Source organism: Python bivittatus, unplaced genomic scaffold (assembly GCF_059951505.1).
Source record: "Python bivittatus isolate LINGU-HERP-01145 unplaced genomic scaffold, Pbiv_v1 ctg000120_np1212, whole genome shotgun sequence".
In the NCBI taxonomy this organism is placed as follows: Eukaryota; Metazoa; Chordata; class Lepidosauria; order Squamata; family Pythonidae; genus Python; species Python bivittatus.
The window spans coordinates 4,068,869-4,096,401 of record NW_028277037.1 but is presented as its reverse complement, the minus strand read 5'-3'; the positions used below and the strand labels follow the sequence as shown (position 1 = coordinate 4,096,401).

At 41.9% G+C, this 27,533-nt stretch overlaps 1 protein-coding gene across 1 annotated transcript in view; it reads left to right on the top strand.

Moving 5' to 3' along the window:
* Positions 1-27,533, top strand: part of LMNTD1 (lamin tail domain containing 1) — a 114,777-nt gene that overhangs the window by 6,701 nt on the left and 80,543 nt on the right. The gene's annotated exons all lie outside the window — the stretch shown is intronic.

The window sequence follows — 27,533 nt, the reverse complement described above, 5'->3', positions numbered from 1 at the left end:
TCAGTTATTATCTTGCGAAGCACTTCACATCTGATTAAAAAGAAAGCTAAACCCTATTTAAATGCATGGCACTCAACCGAAAGGGAATAAAAAGGAAATAGTAATATTTAAGATATTTATAAGCTGCCCCTCAGAAATGTTCTCAGGGCAACTTACTGTAAGAAATCAAACAATAAAAATATACAATACAGGTAGGACAAATATATAAAGTAAGAGAGTAAAAACAGCTTAAAACCAGAAATGATAAAAAGGGAAAGTTTTAAAATTACAAGTACCAGTTGGATCTCTTAGAGGAAGGGGTACCCTGTTCAAATCATGCCTTGGTTGTCCCCCCTGCCATCACCTGCTATAGTTCCCCATGGGGACATCTAAAGACAGGATCGGTTGGTACTTGTAACATCACATATGTCGTCACACAAATGACATAAACTATAATTTGCCTGAGTTATTCACACTGCATGTGCATAATGGTGCAGGGTACACAGGACATCAACATGGTTTCTGTGAGATGCGTATGGTTTCCCACCATATATAATTTAGCAAGATCGCTTGGTAAAAGATGTCTGAAGTCTGGATCGCATGTGGGGAAAGGAAGTTTCTGGTCTCAAGCCAAGAAAGGCTGTGATGGTAAAAAACAATGCCTTGAAGTAGCAGTATAAAGTACTGGTGTCGTCCATCTCCAATTAGCAATTTCACAGCAATTCCAACCTAACAGAAGAGTCCAAGCTACATTTGAAGGCAGCATTACTTATAATATCCACATATAATATAATATTAACCTTCAGGAAAGCTGTTAAAATAGCAATTTCTAACAAAGTAAAATCATGGCTGGTGAATCAGCTTCAGCGATTTTTTAAAAAATGGAACTCTAGGATATAAAATAAATTGTCATGGATTGAAATGTTATGATTCACTCAAGCACACTCAGCCTAGGCCAGAAAAGTCTATAGAAGTCAGGGTAATTCCATTCAAATTATTCTAAACTTTTGTAGATCTTCTGTGTTGTATCACCAAATCATAAGTTACTAGGTAACTTTCAATAGAAAACTTCCCAACAATATTACTACTAATAATACAATTTGCGAAATGTTAATCGTTTGGAAAATTCATGATGAGAATGCAGGTTTCCTTGCTTCCATGTATGCCTCTTCACAGATGACCTAAAGTAGACGACTGTTGGAATAGGATTAAAATCCAAGCTCTACCAGAGCTACCATACATGGCCTGCAAAAATCAGCACAACTACTAGATGGGAAGCAAAGAGTATCCCTTTGGTATCTCGTTGGTGCCATCTAGTGGTCATTCAGAGTATTGCACTCAAGCACAGTAACCCTATTCTGTAGAAGACCTGAAGATAGGGACTTGCTCGGTTTTGCTCGAGCCAAGCGTCCCACTCCGCCGCTTCCGCAAACCCTTGCTTTACCTCAGGCGCCGCGTCCTGCCGCTCCCCCTTGGTCTGGCTCCGGGTTACCGCCTTTGCAGCCAGCCTGCTGGCGGGGATGATGGAGTCCACGATTTCCTCTCGCAGGCTGGCGTGCTGCACCATGCGAGACAACCCGTCTGCCAGGAAGTTACGCTTCCCGGGGATGTGTTTTAGGGTGAAACTGAATCTCCCGAAGTATTGGGACCAACGGGCCTGTTTGGGGGATAGCTTACGTGGGGTCTTCAGGGCCTCGAGGTTCTTGTGGTCCGTCCATACCTCGAATGGTTTGGCTGCCTCCTCTAATAGATGCCTCCACGTGGCTAGCACCCACTTGACCGCGTACGCCTCTTTCACCCACACCATCCACCTTCTCTCCGTCTCCGTGAATTTGCGGGAGGCATAGGTGTACGGGTGGATGGCCCCCTCCAGGCTGGGTTGGAGCAGGACCGCCCCCGTTGCCACATCTGACGCGTCTACTTGGATGATAAATCGCCAATGTGGGTCGGGATGGCGCAGGATCGGCTCCGCCGTGAACCGCCGTTTTAGCTCCTCAAACGCCCCCTGGAATTCCGCAGTCCACGCGAGTGCCATGCTGGGTTTGGGGGGCTTCCCGCTGCCCTTGGTTTTTAGTAAGTCCGTCAGAGGAAGAGCGATTTGGGTGAAGTTCGGGATGAACTGCCTGTAGAAGTTCGCAAATCCCAAGAAGCTTTGAAGTTGCCTCCGGGTTCACGGCGCTTCCCAGCCCAGGACATCTTTCACTTTCTCCGGGTCCATCTCAATCCCCCGACTGGATATACAGTAGCTGAGGTAATCCAGCTGCTCCCGATGAAACTCGCATTTTGATAGCTTTGCGTACAGCTGCGCCTTCAGCAGTCTCTGGAGCATCGTGCACACCAGGCTCACGTGCTCCGTCAGGGTTTCGGTGTAGATGAGGATGTCGTCCAGGTAGACCAGGACGCCCCGGTAGAGTAGGTCGTGCAGCACCTCATTTATTAGCTGCATAAACACCCCCGGCATCATGGAAAACTGGTAGCTTCCGAGCGGCGTATTGAACACCGTCTTCCACTCATCTTCTGTGCGGATCCTAACCCTAAAGTATGCTTCGCGCAAGTCCAGCTTTGTGAACACCGTCCCCTTGGATAGGTGCGACATTAGGTCCTTCATCAGGGGGAGGGGGTATTTGTACTCGGTGCTGATTGCGTTCAGCCCCCGATAGTCCATGCACATCCGGAGTGAGCCATCCTTCTTCTCCCAGAATAGTACTAGGGCCGCTAATGGTGACTTCGTGGGTTGGATGAATCCCCGTGTTCTTGCCTATGAACTCCCGAAGGGCACCCATCTCCTTCATTGACAGGGAGTACATTTTCGGCTTGGGCAGCTTTACCCCTGGCTCTAGCTCAATGGCGCAGTCACTGGGTTGGTGTGGTGGATGTGGTGGGAGCTGGTTGGACTCCTTCTCCCCGAACGCCGCCGTCAGGTCCCGGTATTGCCTCGGGATGCCGCCGCTCGACGTGGTTTCCCCGGACTCTGGCCCTTGTTCCGCAGTCATCCTGCTGGCCGCTGCTGCCTGCCTATGCCTTGGGATCGCCGCGAGCCTCCGGGTCTCCAGCGCTGCCGTCGCTGCGGTCGCCGCCTGGGTCCCGACCTCCGTCTGCTCCTGCCTCGTCCCCCCGTGCCTCAGATCCTCCATTTGCCCATCTGTGGCTGCGGCCGCGCCCGTCGCTGCTGGCCGGTCCCATCTGCTCTCGCGCTCCGCCGGCTCCTCGGCCCCGAATCACACCGCCTCCGCCGCCCAGTCGACATGTGGGTTCCGTTGCTGCAGCCACGCCAAGCCGAGTACCACCGCGTAGTCGGCGACCGGGACCACCACGAACCTTAGTTCTTCCCGGTGACTCCTGATTGTCATCTGGACCGGCTCGGTGTAATACTGAGCCGACCCCCCCCGCCAGCGAGCCGTCTAGCTGGCTGAATGCGATGGGTTCCCGGAGGTGCCGCAGCTGTAGGCCGAGTCCCGAGACCACAGCTGGGTGCATCAAGCAGTGGGTACAGCCTGAATCCAGCAGCACCCGCAGCTGTGCCTCCCCTCCGGACCTTACCCCCCCAGATGCGTATCCTCACCCGGAACGGAGGGCAGTCCTCATCCCCGATTGGGTCCGCACACCTCGGTTCCCCCGCTCGCACTGGGACACCGTTCAGTGCAAGCGCACCTCGTTTCCCGCTGGCTTCGAATCCTCCCCGGAGGACGCCGTCTCAGGGGTCGACCACCCCATTCGGCCTCTTTCAGTCACCGCTGCCACTGCACTCTTCCACGGTTGGTCGCCTGCCCTCTTTCCAGCAGGACGCGGGGGCTTGACCTCGGGCTGGGGTGGGGCTCCTTCCCGCTCCGTTGGGCACTGCGCCGCCCAGTGGCCTCTGCCCCCACATCGGAAGCACAGGTTTGGGGTTTTGGTTGCCTCTCGCCCCCAGGTGGGCTGCCGCCAACTGCTCCGCCTCTCCTCTGAGGGTCTCTCCCTCTGCCGGTCTCTCGTCTGGTCCCGCCGCCTCGTGCTCTGTTGAATCTGCCGACACGCCAACTCCGTCCCGGCCAGCCAGATCCAATCTTTCACTGTGGACGGGTCATCCCGGCCCAGCGCCCACTCCAGGATCTCCGGATTGAGCCCCCTCTTAAAATACTTCACCCTCAGGGACTCCAGCCAGTCTGTGAGCTTCTCTACCAACCTCCGGAACTCCAAGGCATACTTGGACACCGACTTGTCCCGCTGCCTAAACTGCAGGATGTTGTCCTTGGCTCGCTTGGTGCTCAATGTGTCCTCGAACCTGTCCCGGAGCGCCTGCATGAAGTCTGGGAAACTCCTCAGTTCCGCCGCATTGGCGTCATACAGTCTGATCACCCAGCTAGCCGCTTGGCCGTCTAACAGCTCGGCCACATAGGATACTCTATCTTCATCCCTAGCGAATAGGTGACCACCCCTCTGCATGAAACCCCTGACGTGCGTCAGGAAGTGCGGCAGCTGTTCAGGATCCCCCGAGAACTTGCCTCAAAGTCTCAGGGCGTCAGCTGCCCATTGGTCCACTGACCGGGGCACTGGAGGCAGTACCAGCTGGGGTACCGGGCTGCCACCCCTGTTGCTCGTGCCATCGCTCGCCGCCGCCGGCCCCGCTCCCAGCAGCAAGGTCTGGAGCATCACCTCCACAGAGTCTAGGCACCGCTCGATCCTCTCCTCCAGCCGGGTGAACTTTTCGTCCCACTCGTGATTCCGGGCCCCCGAGCCCTGGGTCATCATGACCCCCGAGCTGTCTGCCCCCTGGTTCACGCACATCGACCACCGCTCCGGTGGAGGGTCTCTGGCCCTGGCCGCCGCCCCATCGCTCCCGGGTGGCTCCGTCCATCCCTCCTCGAGTCCGGGTTCCTCATGCTCCAGCTGACCCACGGATTCCTCGTCGCTGGTCATGCCTGTGTTAGAAAAGGGAAATGCTCCTCGGTGGCACTGGGTAGCGTTAGCGGTGAGTCCTGGCTTTATGTAAGGTTTGCCCCGTTCGACAGAGAAACTCCCGTGACACGTGTGGTTCACAAAAGAGGTTTACTCATGCGTAACATAGCGGTTACAAGCAAAGCCGGGACTGGCTTGGTACATTTGCATCACTCGTTATATTCCCCCCTTCCCTCGCTTTTTCGCCCCGCGATCGCGTTACCGCTGCGGATTATCGGCCCCCCAATAATCCCCCTTAATTGTCCATGATGGCAGGTTCGGCCAGGGTCCATTGTCCTTGATTGGCAGTCCCCTCCGGCGTGGGTTGGTTCCCCCCCGTTACGTGCAAGCCCGAGGGTTCTGCGTGGTGATCTCGTTTCGCTGCCTGCGGCCTCGCTCATTGTTGGCTTGCGCCGTTATCAGTGTAGAGTTAAAACTTCCACTGCGGTTTTCCTGTTGGGCTGGGCGCAGGTGGCCCATTAATTAGCGGCGCTTTCAGTTCCTCTTTCCCTCAGCTAGCCACCGCTGGCGGAGTTCGTGCGGTGCGGCTGCAAGCTTCCCCGAAGCGCCGTGCCGGCCGAACCTGACATGCATCAACATCACTCTGCTTTGAAAACTCCTGATCCAATGCTGCTCACATTCTTTCCTCCTGGAGATGTAAATCTCCTCTTTTGATGAGGCACAGCCAACCTCATCTAGGTACGTCCATTTGGCAAGCCTGAATGTTGTATGTACATATTTCTGCATTCATAGCTCTGGACAAAGAAGGTAAGATTGTCCTTTCATAGACTTTTACCAACACTACTATTAATTGGGATGATAAAGCTGATTTTGCAGCAGGTTGCTTTCCTCCTGTCTTCCACACAAAAACTCCTCTTTTTCTTTTCCAGGAAAGCAGGAACTGGCTGCATTTCATCTGGCATTATCACCACTGTTAGTGTTTTAGCCAGTTTCCCAAAATTTCAGTGCATTATAATGGCCAGCTTTGTGCCATTTTTAAGCAGCTCCTAAAGACATGCTGAAAAGAAGGGCAAACAAACTGTTGACAAGAAAAATGGTAGAGCTTATTTAAAACAAATGTTGGTCCTTCACAAAGTGGGACAACCACCACCATTTAGCTGAGACTAGGCAATTTAGGATATTCTGATAAACAGGTTTACATAAAAGAAAGCAAGGCAAATCCGATCCTTAGGTGACTTTTGGAATGGAACAGTCAAGTCCTGCTCTGCTGGAGACTATGTTTTGATATTTCTGGATGCATATCTTTTCTTCTATGATGTAAGAAATGTAATTGCCAGTGCAAACATTTCACATGGACACTTGATTTTATTGACTCATGAATTCCATTCGTCACGGAAAATATGCAAATCTGAGGAAAATGTGAACAGGACCCACTAATAGCTTGAAGTTGCTGGGAGATGAGTCTGAACCCAGATCAAATTGTCACTAGGGATGGATGAACTCCAAGTTTAGAAATAATCTAGCCCAAAGGATGTTTTGGTCAACTGAAGACTCCATTGGCTCTTTGGTGAAACTTTCGTCATTCAGAATATTCATGATGAGAATGTAGATTTTCTTGCTTCCATGCAGAGTACGGTTAAAAAAGTCAAGATGGTAACCACAACGGCATGATCAAAGATGCACCTTTTTTGATGTGCATTGCACAGTGAACATACATAAAAAGTGGGCTGAACATAGATTGCACCATTGCAACTGCCAACCTGACTCCTTCTGCTGTGGATACCCAGGTGGCATCTTTCCAACCATGCTTCCATATCCATTCTTACCATTCCTCCCCTTCCATATTGGATGAATGCCATCTTTCCCCACTGTATATTCATTCATTCTTCATGGATGGACACATGAATGGGGTTGAGAAAATAAGATTTCTAATAATTTGAGCTGTCATTAAATTGTTGCCATTCCCTATGTGTAGCAAACCAGAATGATGCGCACACTGAAATTGGAAACATTGCAGAATCAAGCAAAAGTGCATTATGCAAATACATTCAATATGTGAATTGGAATTGGATTTTTGCTTTACTTTAGATTAGCCTTTTAGTTGGCACAGATTATTTGCATCTTTGTATATAGATATTGTTAGGAGAATATATCTTTGCACAGTGCTAAGCAAATAACTACAATAAGGAGCACGGATCATATAGAAGAGTTCATCTATATACAGATTATAAAGTGAGAAAATGAGACTAATCCTTCATGCCCCAATTAAATATGTGTTGTGGGTCCTAGCCAGGGTTTCTAGAGGTGGCAGCTGGGATCCTGTGATCAGAGACCTACCACTTTTTAATATGCATCATTCATTAAAAGAGGCCAGGGCTTTGATCATGCAGTTGTGGCTGCCATCTTGACTTTTTTAATTCCCCCCACCAGCTTGGTTACTTTATACTGCCAAGCTGTGAAAAGAATTCAGAAGAAATCTGGAAATGCATTATGCTGTCCTCTTGCAAACATATCATCTTGTTGATATGCACAACAACATCATTAAGCAGCTCAGTTCAGATACAATGGGGAGAAAACAATTGGCAGTCAGGCCTAGAGAGACAGTTTACTGAGGCAAGGTTAATTTTACCTTTCATTTTCCCTTTGAATGCTTTGATAATAGGATCTAATAGAGTGTTGGACCATCTTTGAACTGCAACACAAAAACTCAAAGCTGAAATTCAGAGACATAATACTGGACTTTTTTTTTTTTTTTTGCATTCATTTATTTTCTGTGAGTCATGCACCCAGAGTTTATAGAGGAGGCACTTGGCTGATTTAATCTTTGAGAGATCCTCAAACTGCAAAGAAGATGTTGCAGTCATTAACATACTTAAAAATTGGACATCTACTACCTGTATATTGGTGATAATCTACTATAGACAGTCCTTGTTTAGTAACTGCCTTGTAGAGTGACCATTCGCAGTTATGACAGTGATGAAAAAGTAACTTTGCAACCAATCCTTGCATTTATGACCTTCACAGTTCTGTACAGGTAGTCCTCGGGTTACGATGGCAATTGGGACTGGAATTTCTATCACTAAGCAATGTGATTATAAAGTGCGATGTCATGTGACCACATCACTTAGCAATCGAAATTCCAGCAGTCTTGTTTGCTGTCATTAAGTGAGGACTACATGGGTTGTTAAGTGAGGACTTCATATGATCATGACTTATGACTTCCTGCCAGGTTCTCCATTGACTTTGCTTGTGGGGAGCCAGTAGGAAACATTGGAAATCATGATCGCATGACTGCGGGGATGTTGTAATAGCTGGAACTATGAGGACCCATCATAAGGACTATTTGTTCAGCACTGTTGTAACTTTGAATGGTCACTGAATGAATGGTCATAACCCGAGGATTTCCTGTAAAGCAAAGAAAGGCTGAAGTAAGATCATAAGCATAGTCATGTTTTCACTTAGTGACTGCTTTACTGAACAACTGAATTGCTGGTCCCAATTGTGGTTGCTAAATGAGGACAACCTGTAGTAGGGATTGCTCTATACTATTCTCATGTACGCTGTAGCCTTTTCTGATAACAAATGAAAAGGGAACATTCTCTACTATTCAAAAGATGCAGCAATATTTGTTACTATTGCAGAGATTCTGTGATATTGGACAAAAACATCTTGTATTGTTCCATATTATAGTAGTGAATTCATTGGTAAACCAGTGACTATTGATAAGTGTAAAATATAAGATAGATTTTTCCCTTTTTTCCCCTCTTCTTAGTTTTATTTTCAGTTGCACTTTTAATTTTTTTCAATGTTTTAAAAGATTAATAATTGTTTTGTTAAAAATAATAATGATTATATTAAAAAAAAAAAAAGGAGACCCAGGAGCAGCCCCAGTATGGAGGGTTCAGATCACCTACTGATCTGAAATAACCAGCCAGATCTTTGACTTGTGGCTTCTCAGTGATGTTTTATTTCTAAGGTTACATTTGAGAAAGAACACGAGGATGAAAGATGTCTTTATAACAGTTCAAGTCATCCAGATGGAAACATGCATTGTAGTATTCAAGCCAGAGGCGTGGAGAAGAGTGAGGAAAGTGTGAGATAGAAACGGCTAGGACAGGGTTCCTCAACCTTGGCAACTTGAAGATGTGTGGACTTCAACTCTCAGAATTCCCCAGCCAGCCATGCTGGCTGGGGAATTCTGGGAGTTGTAGTCCACACATCTTCAAGTTGCCAAGGCTGAGGAACCCTGGGCTAGGAAGACTGCCACACTGAATGATTGGGGCACCTATTTTTCTCATTCAGGTTCTAGATTCATATTTAAATGAATTCAGACTTCATAATTTGATTTATTTGATGCATGAGTTATTGAGTGGTATCAGCAGACCTCCCCACAATGGTTTTTGTCCACTCACTATTTCCTATGACAAATTGGGTTCTACAGAGACAAAAAATTCTGAATACGTGCACCATAAGAAACTATAGTTCTATTACTGTATTTTCATTTTTCTTTAAAAATATATCCACATCCAATCTTTATTCTGGATTGACAGTTAGCTACAGGTCCCATCCTCTTCTGCCAGCATGACCAGTGATTATGGAGATAACTAAAGCCCCAAAGATGGGAAATGCAGATCTATAAAACACATCATTAGTTAATTTCTATTGTTCTTCACCCTACTCATCCATCAGTAGGAAAGGGGACATTTACACTGAATTCTACCCAAGTGCTGATCCAGTTGAGAAGAGGAGGCAACTCTATCAAATTCACTTCCAATTAATGTCTATTTCCCTTAGTTTCTCACTTCCGTATATTTCGTATTTTAAGCATGACAAATCTCTCATCCATTCGTAATTAGACATCCTCAATTTTACTAATGGAAAAATTTAGAACAAGTAGAAATGGCTATTTCCTTTCATGTGAATGAGCTAAGCCGTAGTCTCACTTACTTCCCAGTTGCCTCTACTTGTCACTCAATCACACCAAGAGGAGATCAGAAGCTTTTCCTTCTTTCTGAACAAACCATTACTGTATCCAAATACCCAAACCAGAAATAGTCTAAGCATGTTGAGCTCCAGGCTAGGGTAGTTATTTAACAGTTTATGGCATACTTGCCAAGCAGTGAAGAAGCCACTAAAGTGTATTCATCCCAGCAGGACCCATGATGATACCACATGGGCTTCCTTATAGAAATAGACCAAATTAATGAAGCAAATTTCATCACAATTGTTTTACTGTTGTGATGACACAGATGATGTCACTCCACCCCCCCCCCCCTTTGCCTGCCCTACGCACCCATGCACCAGCATTTTCAGCACACCTATGGTCATGTGAAACGGGGAGGAATAGTTGCAAATGTTGATGTCATAAACTCCTTTTCTGCACTGTAGAATTTAAGATCTAGTTTCCACCAGATTCATTATCTCTTGCCACTGTAGCATCAGGCAGGAATCTTTTGCCACCTAGAATTAATTGACCAAATGCTGAGCCAAGCAAATGAAATATACTTTGAGCAAAATGCTCCCTAGTGGTACTAGAATTACATTACTAATAATTCCTCCTTTCAACTTCCAAATGATTCCCCAGGGGCAGCAAGAGAACTGTGGATCAGCAATATATTAAACTGAAACTATGGATCATATTTCTGGCCACGCATAAAAATCCACAGACAACATAAACATATTGCATGAATCCTTCCCTACTTAACAAACACATCTTTCCTACAAGTAGAAAATGCAGGGCTGGATTGAACTGTCTATGTTGAATTGTTATTGTCACACTATTCTTCTAAAGTTTGCTTCAGGTGCCTGTACTGCTCCTTACAAATTTTCCCACTCACTATTTGCAGTAGCATCAGCTGTCTATGCCTACTTGCTCTTTTAATTTAGTAATATGCTTCATCTTGGGGATCAACAAAAACCAAACTTTTAGGGAAGCAACATTCTATCACCACAAATGCTAGGAAATCTTTTGAGGGCCACCAATGATGTCCATAATACTCAAGTTTGGAGTGCGTCCTGTTCGGCTAGGTTCAGAGTCCAGTCAAATGCCCACTCCCTCATAGACTGAGGTATCCATTCTTGGTAGCATATTCAAGTACTGATGGTGTGAATATGGTCTCATCAACACAGGCCTGCAATGTATTGCAGGTTCCAGTAAATTCCAATGAATTGTTTCCATGGATGGGGCAAACCCATTTCAACGTGTCTCTTGCCTCTGCTGCATCAGCAATGTAGCACTCTCTTTCACCTCAAGTGATCCAGTAGAAGTCCCACTTCCCAATTCCTGTCTTCCCATCCTGGGATTATGTTGGTTTAATTGAATCAAGGGACTCAAAGGCAAAACTGCAAAATTTGGAAGGGAGAGGCTTGCTAGTGGGGGAGCAGAGAAGTAGTTAGCAACAAATTTGTTATTACTGAGAAAAGTGGGAGGGATAAATGTGTCAACATGGATCAGCAGCATCTATAGAGGGTTGTATGTCAAAATCTGCAAGAAGGCAGGCCCGCTGTCACAAGTGAAGCCCCACCCCTAAATCAAACAGGCTTTGATCACACTGCCCCAGCCATTTTGCAGATTTTGACATACACACACATACCCATGGATACCCAAAGCATTGACATTGGAAACTAGACTAAGGACCTTCTCCCACAAATATGCCCCAGTAAAATCTTTGTTCTGTTGCATCATCGTGACACTGCTTCCATCTCATCTTCAGCCTATGAGTGAAAGAACCTTAAGCCATTCTTAGCTGTACCAGTGTTACAGCTGGTTACTGTCCTGCTTTCTTCTTCCCTTTGTCCTGACACCATCCATGGTGTCTTACATCTGGTAGGCTTCATTGTCTTGGAGGGAAGTTAGGTGATTGACAGGGATTGGGGCAGAGGTAATAGAGGCAGAAGAAGTAGAGCAGCGGCCATGGCAAATTTCATGCCGATAGAAGTCAAATCAAGGATAAGTAGGTATCACTAGCTAGTAACCAAATGCTGATTGACTGCCTGTTATCTGTGATCAGGTATTGGTCAGATTTGCTAGTGGTTCTCCACAAACTCCTTGGCTCACTAAAAGATATAGGTTTATGAGAATCTAATATACAAATTGATCTGAAAACAGTCAGAACACCTCAAATCAACCTTGAGCACCTTTCAAGCTGGAATCAGAAGGTTTGGGAGGAGGAAGAGATGATATCTAGACGTCTCCTATGACACAGTGTGGGATTTAACCCCTACTGTACAGGCTGAGCTACCCAACTGTAGGTTGTGCCTGGATCCAAAGTGCTACATCCTCTGAAAAGCTTCATTATGCCTTTGGATATAAAAAGAATGCATTGCTAAGGGCACTGGGCATTGCTGAGAAATTGCCTCCTGAAACGGGGAGAAGTAATGAGACGTGCAGCTTATTGTCATTTTCACTTACGCTGCTTGTTCATCTAATCTCTCAGCAGAAGCAAGGTCATTACTGGAAATAGACCTTCATTTCTGGGAAGAACTGACTCCTAAAGTCTTAAGCCTTGAAGGACTTCCTGGGTCCTTCCTGTCCTGGGGCACAACCTTCTTAATGCCATGGATCTCTCTGTGCTTTCAACAGTATTTCCACTTGCGGACTAAAGTGAGCAACCGGGAGAATTTCCTTTTGCAGGCTGCCAGAATAAAGTGCTCCTCAGATACGATATCAAACTGCTTGTTTATTTAAAGCCCTGATCTAGGTCAGAGAAGGAGAAGATTAAAGTACCGGCTCCACTTTAAAGAGGCAACAATAATGTTTCAGCCTTACACGAGAAACTGCTTAACTTTGTTTCTTTCTACCTATCATAAGCCTCTTTCCATCTACTCTCTGCCAGCTGAACAGAAGAAAAGTTGTATCTCTTTCTGATGGTTGGAAGATTTTCTTAATTATCAAGCAGGGATGTCCACAGGAAGGGTCCCAAAAGTCAATCTGGCTAGTGTAACTGGGTCACTGAAACCTTGCCTCCTTTTTATATGCACCTTATATAAAAAAGTAATGGAGCTTCGATCACTCAGTTGTGGCCCCTCACTTGACTTGGACAACCCCCCCACTCCCCCCAACAAGCAAACCTGACCACTATCCTGCAACAATCCAGGTTGGAGCACACAAATGGAAATAGTGGAAGGGCAGCATATTAAGACTTTGTACACAGGAATATTTTCTGCAGGTATTTTTATGCAACATATTGTATTTCTACATTTCTACCTGTTGTTTTCTGTAAAGGGCCATGCATGCTAGGTGGCTCAGTCCTGTTCTCAACTGGCTCACAAAACCAGAATGTTTAAAAATCAACTCTCATGAGCTGGTACGAGCCAGCTCCAGTATGCTACTGCTTATAACCCTAAGGATCAAGAGTGTTACTTAAAGATGAACCTGCCATGGGCCTCCAAGTTCTTAATACAGCCTTGCCTGCAGCCACCTACTGTATACGAATGTCCTCAGTATATAGTTCTATGTGTGTATGTAATATAGGTGTGTGTGTGCATATAGTATATTCATCGATTCCATTTCTGTTCTACTACAGTCCAAGTGACTCTTGGCAGCTTACACAATATATAATAATTTTTACTGAAGTTTAAACATACAAAGGTAAAAAAACTAATACAAACTAAGAAACGTATATATAAGAAGAAAAATAAAAAGTGCGGGGGGGAGGAAGGAAAAACAAATATAAAGAAAAAAGAAAAAAGGTATATAAAGAAATGACTTCCCCCTTCATCAAGACAGGTACAGTTTCAGTAACTTATCACTTTCTCTAAAGTTTCAACCAAAAATCTCTTCATCCCATATCTCATCTTTTATCTATCAGTAAATAATAAAGCCTCATCATTCAATCTTAATCAACAAAAGTCCATTAACAGTTACCAGATATAACTATATCTATCTATCTATCTATCTATCTATCTATCTATCTATCTATCTATCTATCTATCTATCTATCTATCTATCTATCTATCTTAGCCTTAAACAAGTAAATCCATTTCATATTCCTTTTCTTTACTCAGTAACTTATAATTTTCTCTAAAAATACCAAAAAAAAAATAATCTTACCATGTCTTATCTCATATCTATAAACAAATCTTTAAAGCCTCATCATCCAAATCTAATCAAGAAAGATTTCATTAAGAGATACCAGAAACAACATATTGAAAATCTTGAACTTTAATCCCTTCAAATAATATCCTACAAATTAACTTTTTATCATTTTCTCTTCGTCTCCTCTCAGAAACTCCTTCATAACTTTAGCACTTTCCATAGCTTATAACTTTCTCTAAAAAATGCAACAAAAAATCTCTTCTTTCCATATCTTATCTATAAACAAATCTTTAAAGCCTCATCATTCAGTTCTGGTCAAGAAAAACCCATTAAAAACTACTAGAACAAAAATAATATATTTTAACCTTGGTTGAATAAGCCAACTTTATTAGTCCTTTTTGCTTTTAAAAGTCTTGATGTTTATTCCTTTTAAGTAGTGTCCCAAAAGCTGATTTCTTTTCATTCTCTCTTTATCTTTCCTTAGGAACTCCTTCATAAGTGTAACACATCTCTTTTGTAAGTCCAAAATAAGAAAATTGTCCAAGTCACTCTTCTGATTTATTATTTGTATGTCCCTTTTAACTATTAAAGCATCAGCCAGTTTCATTTGAAAGTCCTATGTAACATCTTTGTCCATATCATTCTTGTATCCTGTCATTTTTAAATCCATATCCAAAACAGTCTGATTCCCACTTGTATCCTCTGCAATCTCCTCTTTTAAATCCATTTTTATAGTAGCAGACAATCTTAAGAAAAAGTTCTGAGTACATTGTTGCCAAATATCCTTGAATTCTCCCAGAGTTAAAATACTTTTCTCCATTCTGTATTAGTGGATCTTCTTCTTTAATTACAATCTTTAGTTGTTTCTGGATGCCTCTAGTAACCAGCCTTCAAGGTCTCCTCTTAAGTTTTGCTCAAATCCACAACATTTTCCTGTGGAAGGATTTCTTACACTTAGATTCAAAATCTTCATATATATTTTAATAAGATTTTAAACAAACCACAGGAAGGATTCTTATAGTTAATTTCAAAATCTTATTTCCAGTCAATGTGGCCCCTTAGTCCTTTTATAACTTTCCAAAATCAAAGTTCTAATTATTCTTTTGCTACATATTTTTTCTTTAAGTTCTTAAACTTACATGAAACTTCTTTTGCTGAGGATTGAAGAATCACCCAGTCTAGTGAAACTTGTCCTTCTGAAGGTTCTTAATAACCAAAAAGCAATTTTACAAGCCACTTCCAGAAGCAATTAAAAGAGGAAGTGGGCAAACTCAGTGTTGCTTTGAAGGCTCCGAACCATGGCTCGGAGAAAGCTGAATCCCCTAGCTCCCAGAGCAATAACACCCAACAGAGACCACCATTTTATAGTCTCGTCACAGGGACCATCTGTATGGGGCACTGTGGGCAATCCCAAGTCCTCACCTTTATCCGGAGAGGAATTTTGAGGCACCTATCTATTCATTGGCTCCACATTCTGCCACGGTTGTCAGCTCCACTAAAAGTGAAGCCATCTTCAGTCTGCCATTGCTTCCCCAGAAGTGGCAGCTTACACAATATAGAAACATTATAACATCCACCATAAGTCTTAAAATACAGGAACCAATTTAAAACAAAATAAAATAAACCGTAAAGTCCAAGTAAACCAAGATAAAAAGAACAGTAAGAAATAAATATGGTTAAACTCCCTAGTTAATTAGACCACTCTCCAGAAGAGTTCCTTGGATGACATAGCAGGTCTAGTTAATTGAGGTTGGGGTAAGTGGTCCTATATCTATGTCTATCAACACTGCTTTTCCATTTGTGGGCTATATACCATTACTGGATTCCAACTTTCTTAGCTACCATGGGTTATACCAACTGAACCATGACTCTCATTTGAAAGTGAAAGTGAAGAAAATTGAAAGTGTTGAAAGAAGAAAAGAAAAAGGATATAGAAAAAGCAGGACCTGGCCTAAATAGATAGATTGATGGAGAGAGGATAGGCTACTTAGACATAAAAATAAAAGGTAAGCTAAGAAATTAGAAGCTCACCATATGTTACAAGTTTTATTAAACTGCCACGTATTTTCACTTGTATGGATTGTTTAAGAGAGTACTATGGGGCAATTCTACCTATGGGTGCTAGGCTAGTGTCAAGGCACTATTTAGCACTCAGTGCAGTGTTAATCTCCATATGAGGCTGTTGTGAGTTTCAGTCAGATGCTTGGCTGAATGTATCATTACTTCACTGATGAGACTCAGCTAAAGAGCTTCATTCTTAGAAGGAATGTCCACAAGGAATGGTCAAAAGAGTGAAGATGGAGGCCAATTTAGAGTATGGTTTTTAAGGGGGAAAAGAACTGATTAAAGAACTTGAAGTTAGAAATAAGTGCAAATTTTAAATGTTTATAAATATTGTATATCACTCAGAGCACAATGAAGGGGAAGTTCAAAACTATGAATTTACTTAATTAAAAAAAAAGATGGCAGACACAATGGTGCGAAGTTCTACCTGTTTTTTATGTGATTCTTGGTGACTACATCCATATTGTTTTCTTGTTAATAGTATGAAAGGGGGCTGATATAAGTCCTGGGATTTATAAGTGGTCTACCACCCCACAACTAACCAGGTTTGCTCCTGCTAGCTTCTCCAATTTCAGCCAAAGTTGGCTATGTACTGCCACTGCTGTGACCTACTCCACCCCATTTCTTCATCATGTCTGAATTGGGATACCCTGTTAAGGTTCTGAACTGGGATCTGGATGCAATGAGGAGGTGAACAAGGGCCAATAAATTAAGGATGACCTGGGGAATAGTTCCAAGTATGGGAATTGGAGAGCCTGCCTGTTGCAAATAGAACTGCACTCCTTCAAAAGGAATAAGTAGTAGCTTGTAGGTACTCTTGATCCAAATAAACTATCAAACAAAAGAATCCCATCTATGGTATGGCTGATACTGATAATCTAGCCAAGAGTTCCCCTATGAAAATAAAAAGCACTCAGAAGGTTAACAATGTATGCAAGCTCTGAAGTGAAATGCCCTCTTTTTTTTTTTCTTTTGCAAAGGACCCTAACATGATCCCCTCAACACACACACACACAACTAACTTCCTTCTCCCCATTAGTTCTGCTTCAAAGAGCAGGGTAAATCTGAAGCTCCAGGTATCAATTTTCTAATTACCCTTTTGCACCAAAGGGGAACATTTTCTATAATTAGATGGAAATGCCAACTCTTATATCTGCTAGCTGAGCAGATACAGACTCTCAGATGAATGTTACTTCCTAAATCCTGGGAAGATCATTGTAACCTTCTCCCTTGCTCTCCCTTCCTCTCCCATTCATTCCTCCTAATAGTAAATTTAGGTAATATGGACTCAAACAAATAAACAGAAACTACAGAATGCCAGAGAGAGAGAGAGAGAGGGAAGGGGAGAGAGAGAGAGAGAGAGAAAGAGAGAGATTGGCATGCTTTGGGAAATTTTGAAGAAGCAAGCTAACCAATGGGAGTGAAGGATGGTCATGGATCCTTGTGTTTCAGTTGGAAATAAAAATAGAAAATTGCTAGGAGAGAGAATTCACCAAACTAGAGACATACAAAGCCAATGATCAACTTCAGGATTTGGGATCTGAGAGCTGCACTTATCACAATATTGAAATTATTGAGCTAATGTTGCAAGAAACGACACACAAAGAACATGTCGCTCAGTGCTTATGATAGTTAGCAGTGGTCTGCCTTCAGATCTGCTGCCTCTAAGATTAAAAAAAAAAAAAAATCAGTTTCCTCCTGCTGTTGCCTTTCCCTCCAGATTTCTGACAAAATTATGCATAATAGAAAATTGGAAGCCAACAATGTTTTCCTATGTATTTTGGTTTCAAAGCACAGCTGGACAGGTTGTGCCTTACACATTAGATGCCGCGCACTTCTCTCTGATCGTCCAATCAAATTATTATTTTGTTTTCTTCCATATTTGCCAGGTTAATTCCATTGTGAATAGTATGGGAGTATCAAAGCCATGGAGTGTTTAGGTTGGAACACGCTGATAATAGAAGCAATTCCAGAGGACTTTGTGACCCTTTCAATCTTTCAAACCTGTTTTTCTGCCCAACCACCTGGGGTTAGAGTGTGTTGCTTTATTTTTTTTTCTTTGTCATTGCAGAATGGGGGTTAGAAAGGGTTGAACAATTGGGCACCAGGCCAGTTGGCCTTTGTGGCTAACACTAACCTCCCTTTTAAATGTTTTCAATTTATTTCATTTTACAAAAGCAGACAGTTTCAGGCGTAGGGGTCATCTTCAGTATTGCTCAAAATGTCTATGTTGCAAAGTTATTCATGCATTTGCTTACATATTCTCATGTACCTTCTACTTGTGGAGACTCAAGACAGTTTATGGTGACAACAAACAAAATCAGACAAGGAATTGAAAAGAAGAAGAATGTCACATCTAAATGAGGCAATCCTTCTCTGATCACTGCCCAAAGGCCCTGCAGAAATGTAAGGGCTACTTAAAGGCAAAGAGGTGGGGGATATTCTGTGTCTCAGGAGACAAGGGGATACACAGTGTAGGGACAGCTATTGAGTGGGCTCCCTCCCCCCTCACTGCACATGGGGTGAAAACTCTCTGCCTTCCTTACCTCAAAGTTCACATGGAGTAGGCCAAATCTATATAGGAAAGACGATTCTATGAATACCAAGTGCCATGCCATGTGGTGGTTTGAAGGTCATCACCAGCACTTTGAATTACATCTGGAAGTAAACCAGTAACTGGTGCTAGTCTGTAGCATGCCTTAATCTGGCACCTCCAGTTACTGGACCAGTTGAAGCTTGACTTGTTTTCAAAGGCAGCCCCATGTAGTGAGTTACAGTAGTCTACTCAGGAGGTGACCAAGTCATGAGTCACTGTTGCCAGGAAATCCTGGTCCAAGGAGGCCCATGATTTTCATACCAGCTGAAGCTGGGTGAAGATCACCCTGCTGTGCAGTCTAGGAAGACTTCCAGTTTCTGGACCTGTTCCTTTATGGCAATACCCAGCTTTCACATCCTCCAAGTCCAAGACAGCAGTGTGATATACCATCTCTGGTCTGTCCTGGGGTGGTGATGTATCCATGAATATCATCAAATTACTAACTATACTTCTTCAAAACTCTTCTTAAGTCATTCTTAAGAATTTATTTAATTGATATTTCCAAGGATTTGGGCCAAAATGTATGTGATGTTGACAATCTGTGCTCAGGTTTCATAGACCACACCCTGCTTTAAAACAGATGCTAGGGATTGGTAAATCTGCATTGAATTTGTCTATGTATTGTCCTCCAGAACTAATAGCAGCCATTGATTGATTGGTTGATTATCTGCCATCAACTGGGACAGGTGAAGGCATCCAAGACTTATTTATTATATCAGATTTCCAGTAAAAGTAGACTGTTTCCCAGCACTGGTGCTCTGATTACATTCTTTTGAAGAAGGGAGAGACAAGAAAAGCAGTCATAAATATTTCTGCATTGTGGTTAGGCCTTTCACTTGATGCATTGCTTGGGTCTCTTCATAGCAATCCTAAACTTTGCTGCCAATCTGGAGTCTTCAATCCATCTTAATCTGTCCTTTCCATACATTCATGCTGCTGCTTAACCACTATCCTAGCATTCCTCAAGCATTTCTCAAGGGAAGATCAAAAGCATCCTCCACAGGACTCTCGGCTCATCGGCAGGCTGTGGGGCTGAAATGAAGCAAACTTTTGTTTTTTGACATTTGTTGTAGGGTTACATGCTCACCTAACTCTAGGACAAGGGAAAAAACAAGCAATTATGCTTGGCAGCCACTAGGGCCATACATTCCCCACACTGCACACGGTCGAGTTTGTTTCCACTTGTGGGCTGGAAGCATCAGAAATCTTAGGCTGTCTGAGCACCTGAGATTAAAAAAGAAAGCATAGATGGAGGTTTCCCAGGTTTACTGCAACAGTCCAGCTAATTAACTGCTGGACCTAGATAGGGTGATGTCCCCTGTCTGACCCTTATATTGCAAATGATGGGGAAAAGCCCTTTGCAGAATTCGGCCAATGATAGAAAAAGACTTCTCTATGCTTTCAAAATAGCTTACAACAGGGGCAGTGACCTCTGATTCCTTTAGCCAAACATAACACTGGAGCCATTTACGGGAGATACTGAATGGGATGTGGGCGGGTGGGATAAATGTCCTATTTTTGTACTAGAACCAGAAGGTATAGCAGTCATATAAACAAGTGGGGGAAAACATGGTTAGGGAACTGCATTTAGCTAATGGGTTGTGAAAGCTGTGCAAGGCTCAGCATGTCCTGCCTTTTCCATTTTCATTAACTCCAAAGATAAATGTTATGATCACAAATTAATAAAAGCTAGAGCTAGACGATGCTATTAGCCCTGTTGTTACATGAAGTCTCCATGGAAAGAAGCAATAAATCTTTGAGCATCTGAAAACAAACATTGATCTTCGGGATAATCAATTAATTAAAAATTGAAGTAAATATGAGTTAGGCATCTCACAATGAGGAAAAGAGGGATAAATGACATTGTAATGTTTGAATAATAGATAATTGTGTGTGTTATTAGTGAGTATAGGTTTTTCATTCTTTTTCTCTTTGTTTGTATTTTCTGGAATTTAAACACATTCTATTTGTATTCATGGGCATCTGCTATGATGTCAAAACAGCCAAAATGGCAGCCGTAATCATGTGATCAAGGCATTTTAAAAGGGTGGGGCTTCAAGTATGTGATTGTGACCACCATTTTGATTGTTTTTTTATACATACTTCACTACGGATGCTTCTGCTTCTATTGTAAAATACTGTGAATTGTGGGTTTTTTGAAAACGACTGGACGTAGACTAACTAATATTGACTAACTGACTGATTAATTGATTGGGACAAGCTACAAGAAAAAATAACTTTGGTTTGCTGGAACAGGTGGACTATGAAACCCCTCTGATCTTTTAGTCAGTCGCCAGCAGGTATATTAAGCATCACTATATTACCTAAGGGTATTAACTGGACACTTAATGAATTTTTTTCCAAGGCACTTCATAGTCCCATCAATTCATAAGGAAAGGGTAAGTGTTATACCTTGGCAGTATCCATGATGTTGGTTAAACACTGTCCAACCTGCTACAAAAAGAAGCAGGAAGTAAAAAGTGTGTGCAAATACACTATTCCAGAAATGGCACGTGTGATACATGGCAGGTCAATAAATCAGACGCATATCCCAGGCATGTTGGTTAGCAGCTTTATAGAGCAGAAAGAACCCTATATTAGATGTAAAACTTTGGTAAGAAAGTATTCTTGAGGATGGTGTGTTTATATAAAAGAAAGTAAAGATAAGCTTTATTTAGGAGATAGCATGGTAATAGGAAACCTTGAGTTATTTCAGTCTATGTGCCTGCTTTGTGAACTGACAAAAGCACTCTTAGAATAAAAGACAAAAATCTTTCTGTTTTTCTCTAATCTATAAAACTTTCTCTGCTGCTGGCCTATAAGCTTTTGTTGGTTAGTAGATAGCTTTATACAATGGAATGAATGAGTGGAGAGTGCAATTTTTGTAAGAAAGTATTCTTGATACTGATGTATATAACATTGTGATAGAAAATTCTAAGTTACTTAAGTCTATCTACACCTAGTGTGCTATTCTCACGATGAAGACAGTGAGGTAAGTATTGCGCAAGTCAGAGTCAGAAGAGAAAAAGAGCTGAACTAGAAGAGGAAGGAACTGATGAAAAGCTAAAAATATCAGTCTAAATGATAGGAGTCATGTTATGTAAAGACATGCAAAGTCTTTTAGACAAGAAAAGTTCTGAACCTCCTGAATCTGTTGCTTCAAGCAGTCAATAGGTTAATTGACTATGTACCATCAAGTCAGTGTTGGCTCTTAGCGACCGCGTGGATAGGTTTCCTCCATGACAATTCCTAACCTGGTCTCCCAGGTCTTCCAATGGGGCCCCCATTGCCGCTGCAACTGAGTCCATCCACCTTGCTGCTAGTTGTCCTCTTCTCTTTCCTTCTACTTTTCTCAGGATCAGAACTTTCTCTAGAGAGCTTGTTTTTTGCATAATGTGTCCGAAGTTGGATAATTTGAGACTGGTCATTTGTGCCTCTAGTAAGAACTCTGGGTTGATTTGTTTGATGATCTATTGTTTGGTGGGGAGGGGTTGGCTGTCCTTGGTATTCTCAGGAGTCTTTTCCAACCCCAAGGTTCAAAGACATTGATATCCTTTTCTGCTTCTTCAGATTCCAACTTTCACTTCCATAGAGTGTCATGGGGAATATCATGGCTTGCATGATTCTGATCTTTGTAGGTAGAGACACCTCAGGACAATTGAGTATCTTTTCCAAAGTCTTTATGGCTGCTCTACCAATGTTAGTCTGCAGTGTATTTTGTGACTGCTTGTTCCTCTACTATTGATCCTAAAAGGCAGAAGCTCTCCACCACTTTGACATCTTCATTATTAAATTTAAGGCTGGTTGTTGTACTTGTTATCATTAGTTTGGTCTTTTTTATACTTAATAAAAACTTAACCCATTTTTTTTCACTGTGCTCCTTGACTTTTATTAGTAGACCTTGCAGATCCTTTACATTTTTGGCCATCAGGGTGGTGTCATCAGCATAGCACATGTTTCTTCCTCCGGTTTAAAAACCACACTCATCTCCTTCCAATCCAGTTTCCCTCAATATACTGTATATCCAGCATATACATTGAATAAATAAACCAAGAGTATACAGCCTATTCTCATTCCAATTTGTTTCACCATGTTCTGTCTGTACTTGGCTTCCTGCCTATATATAGGTTTCATATGAGGACAATGAGATATTCTGGGATTTCCATTTTTCTAAGCACATTCCACAGCTTGACCTGACCGACCCAAACAAAGGCCTTTCTATAATCAATGAAACACATATTGACTTCTTTTGGGCATTCTTTGGCTTTCTCAATTATCCAGCATCCATCAGAAATAATGTCTCATGTTCTTTGGCCTTTTCTAAAGCCAGCTTGAACATCTGGCATCTCTTTTTCCATGTAGGATTGTAATCTGCATTGGATGATCCTAAGCATTGTCTTGCTAGCATGTGAAATTAAGGATACTGCATGATAGTTTGCATACTCTGTTAGGACTCCATTTTTGGCATTGGAATGTAGATTGACCTCTTCCAAACTTTTGGCCACTGTGTCATTCTCCAGATTTGCTGGCATAGTTTAGTTAGAAACTTTGCTGATTTTTCTTCTGTTGCTTGCCATATTTCTGTGGGTATTCCATCAGTTCTTGGAGCCTTCTGACTTGATAATGACTGGGGTGTTTATCTAATTTTATCTTCTAGTACTAGAGGTTTTGTAAGTAGGGAATATCTTCTAAAGTTTCTTGGATGTTGACATCTCTACTGTACCGTATTTCAATATACTTCTTCCATCTTTCTTTCATCTCCTTTGACTCTGTTACTATCTGTCCATTGGTATCCTTTAGCATACCAGTTTGAGGTTGGAACCTCCTTCTGAGTTCACAGATCATTTGGAAGACTTTCTTTGTTTCTCCATATCTGTTTCCATCTGTCTTTACAGATGTTGTAATACTGCTCCTTGTGTCTTCTACAGCTGAAACTGTTTATAAGTTCCTTCCTGAGATTTTTGTCTTTCTTGGCTTTGGCTTGTCTCGTCTTCTCTTTTGGCAATTTCCATGGTTTCTTCTGCTTCTTCATCTCTGGCAATCTCTTTTTACATTCACCCTTAGCAACTTCTTTAAATTCATTCCACGGTTCCTCTGGTTCTCTATAAATGAGATTTAGGAGTTCAAAGCGATTCCTAATGTTCTTGAAAATGGTGGGTATATGCTCAAGATCATAGCGTGGAAACTGGATGGCTTTCTTCTTCTTCTTTAGCTTAGCCTGGAACTTTCGCATGAGCAGTTTGAGATCTGTTCCACAGTCAGCATCTAGCCATGTCTTTGATGCTATAACTGAGCTCCTCTACTTTCTTTTTGGCAATAACATAGTTAATTTGATTTATATGTACTCCATCTGGTGACTTCCAAGTACAGAGAAGTTGTTTGGCTTGTTTGACAATAGGTCAATGGGTGCAGAAATTTGCAGCTGGAATGTACAGACTTGAATTCCAACAGATCCTATGTTGCATTTATTATTGATCTCTCTTATAAATGAGGAAACCTAGGACATTTCCAGACAAGCAGCTTTTTCTATCTCTCAATCCTTCTGATTCTGATGTCAAATGCACGTGAGATTGATTTGCACTATTTTGGCCATTTGTGAATGTATTCCCTGCCTTCTCTTCTTTTCAATTCTTCACATGTGGACAGTAGCCTAGGCAAAGGGAGCAGGCATGAACTTAATCAGACTAAACTAGCAGTAGATGAGCTGGAACTCTGTTTGCTTCCAAATGAATCAGAGAAGGAAGAGTCCTCTTTTCTTTGCCAGGATATGAGATAGAGTGCAAAGTTCCAGGTTTTTGCTTTTTTTTGTTGTTTCTTTTCAAATGGTTTGTATCAGCCCTTCAAGGAAGCCCACATCTTAAAGTTTCCAAGATTTTCCAAAGTCCACTCATTTTAAAGTTTCCAAGTCTAGAGTCTCTCCAGTTAAAATGATCACATAGGAGAACCTTAAGAACATTTAACGACTCTAGTTCAAATTGTCTAACCAGCTATTTCTAGATACAGCCCTCAGATGTCAAAGCAGTTGGTTTCATGCAAAAGAAGTTTATTCTTTGCGTTTAGGCTACTTATCCTACACAAAAATCTTAACTGCTTGTGGTTACAGGAATCATGTTTCATGTTAAATGTGAAAAAGCTACTGAATTTTTGCTCCTCTCAACTGAGTTTTTAAGAAGCAAAGCTTCTTTGATTTTATGAAAGTCTTTATTATATGCTGAAAAGTATTTCAAAGAACTGCAGTGAAGACCTATAAAAAGTTGCCATCTTTATGTCTAAAAATAGCGCAAAATCAATTCAGGATTGCTTGGGCTGCAGTAGACGGTCTTCTACAACAGCCTGTTTTTTTACAGGGTGTACTAATTCTATGCTCAATTTTCTACTAAGTTAATTTCATTCATGTATGTGCATATATTGAGTGTAATCAGAACATCTGAATAAGTGGGTGGATAAGACATATGGCTGATTTATGAATAGAGCTAGTTTCTATGAGTGCAAATGAGAAATGACATAGAAAATTACCAGTGATTTCATAACCTTGGTGATTTCATTCTGTTACTCTGGTACTTTTCAAATTCTCCTCACGGAACAGTGCTATATTTTTAAGATGGCTTGCAAGATGAACCCTCTTCCCCAGGATCTGCCATTACAGAATAATTAAAAAGATAAATAATTATATATTATCATGTGTAATAATTGCAACTACAATGATTATTATTGGACTGATCCTCTAGGATATCCATAAGTGTTCTTCTAGACAGAAGTAAAGTTTCACTGGTGGAGCAAGATGTACCTCTTGGTGATCATATAACAGTGGATGCTTAGTGCTGCAATCTATAGGGGTTCAGTTTTCATTCATCAAAAATGAAAGTGTTCAAAAATGAAAGTTGAGACTTTGCACCCAATGTATATTATCCTCTGGGTTGCATTCTGCTACTCCAATGAGTCATGGTCTCCATTTATAATGCCTCCCAGGGTAGGAATGTATGAATTTGCACAACTGAGCTAGATTTTTAGATTAGCATCATAAATCTCCTTCCTACTCTGTTTTGTAAATACATTGGCTATGAATCTTGTATTTTGAGTTCACACAGCCAGACAGAGTGATGCCTTCGGGTAACAAAATGCACCGTGTTCCATTTCTGGATGTCTAGGCTCTTAGCCAGAAATGGTGTGAGGGCTCAAAGATTAAACTTGTATCTGGGATTTCAGAAGTCAGTTGCCAGTAGGAATATCTTAAATATAAGTAGGCCAATATTTTTCAGTTATTGTTTGCAGCAGTAATGAATAGTTTTAATACAAAATATTTGTTTGCTTGTTTCGTTAGCCACAATCAATCAGGCTCATGGCAGTTAATAACAAAATAGGATTTCGATTGAATAAAATTAGAATCTATTTATTAAGTACCTGTCAAAAATCATCACTAAGAGCAGCTTTTCGGCTTTCTGAGCATCCGAGTAGGATGTTTATATCTTGGTAAAGCTGGAGAAGGGCAATCGTTTGGAGGCCAGTAGCCATCATATAAGCCTTATGGTCCTGTTAATGTGAAATGCACTTGAATGTTGACATCTGTGCCTCTCAAAATTTCATAACACCTTTTCCAGTTCAAAAAATAAATATAAATATGTACCCATTAGGAAAACTATGCTTGGAGGGTTATGACATAGTGCAGTTTTTCTCAGTCTTGGGAACTCTAAGATGTGTGGACTTTAACTCCCAGAATTCCCCTGCCAGCCTGCTGGCTGGGGAATACTGGGAGTTGAAGTCCACACATCTTCAAGCTGTCAAGGCTGAGAAACACTGCTTTAGAGCTTTAAAAGAAGATGAAGCCTCCTTCAAGTTGAGTTTCACTTGTGGTGATTACATGAGCAAGTCCCTGTAGTTTTCTTGATAACAATATGGAACTGGTTTGCAACTGCTTTCATCTAGAATTTTCTTTCAACTTCCCAGTCCAATCTATTGATCTGGGATTTTGTTTCTTTTTGCCTTTAAAACTATTTGCAGGTACCCATGAACCCACCAGGAGTTAAGCTGGAATTTTGGGAGATTTCACCTTAACACTCTGCATCATACTGCATTTGTAATTGAGAAAGCATTTTTCTACCTTTGGAGATTATCTGAAGACCAAAGGACCCAGAATGATCTGAGCATTTCTGTTGGCATTATTCAAATTGAATGGCCTATATTTTAAGGAAAATGGAGATAGGATGGGGGATTATTTGAAGGGCTCCTCTAAAGTTTCCAAGGTTGAGAAACACCGACATAATGGTTAAGGGTTGTACAGATCTGAGTCATGTGGCCCATGATAACATGGTCACAGGATCAATCACTGATGTTTAGATATTGCAGTGGAAGGATTCAAACACAGATTTTGGAGCACTGCAATTCTGTGCCCACCTTGTTTCTTATTTGCCCACGACTGCATTGTAAGCCTTTTTTTTTTAAAAGGAATTCTAAGCTTGGGTATATGCAAAAGCAATTATTTTATTTCATATCGAATGTTTCTTTAGAAATTGCTTTACTGCACCTGGCTCAGGAAAATGGTTTCAACAGATTTACCATGGTGTTGTCTGATGTCCCACCCTCCACCACCAAAATTTTCTAATCCTGCAAGTATATTTCAGAGCCTACAACTAACACATATAACAATAACAATCTGCCACAAAGCTCTCTGCAATCTCAGTGCAGAATGCACTTCACTCCAAAATTATCTGCATTAATTGAAGGCAGCTTATTCCACAAAACAAAAGGGCTGGGAAAATAGATCTTGAATATTTAAATGTCTTCAACCAGGAAGGAAGACTGACTCACAAACATGAAGGCTGGAATCTTTGAACACAATGATCCAAATTTATCAAACAGAATCTTTGGCTCAATATAGCCAGGGGTGTTTGGCTCCCCACCCCCAAGAGCTGGTTGAGCTATATTGCCTGTGCTGGTATTTTCCCAGTTCCTCTGTTGCTTTAGCTTCCTAATTCAGCTAGAAAT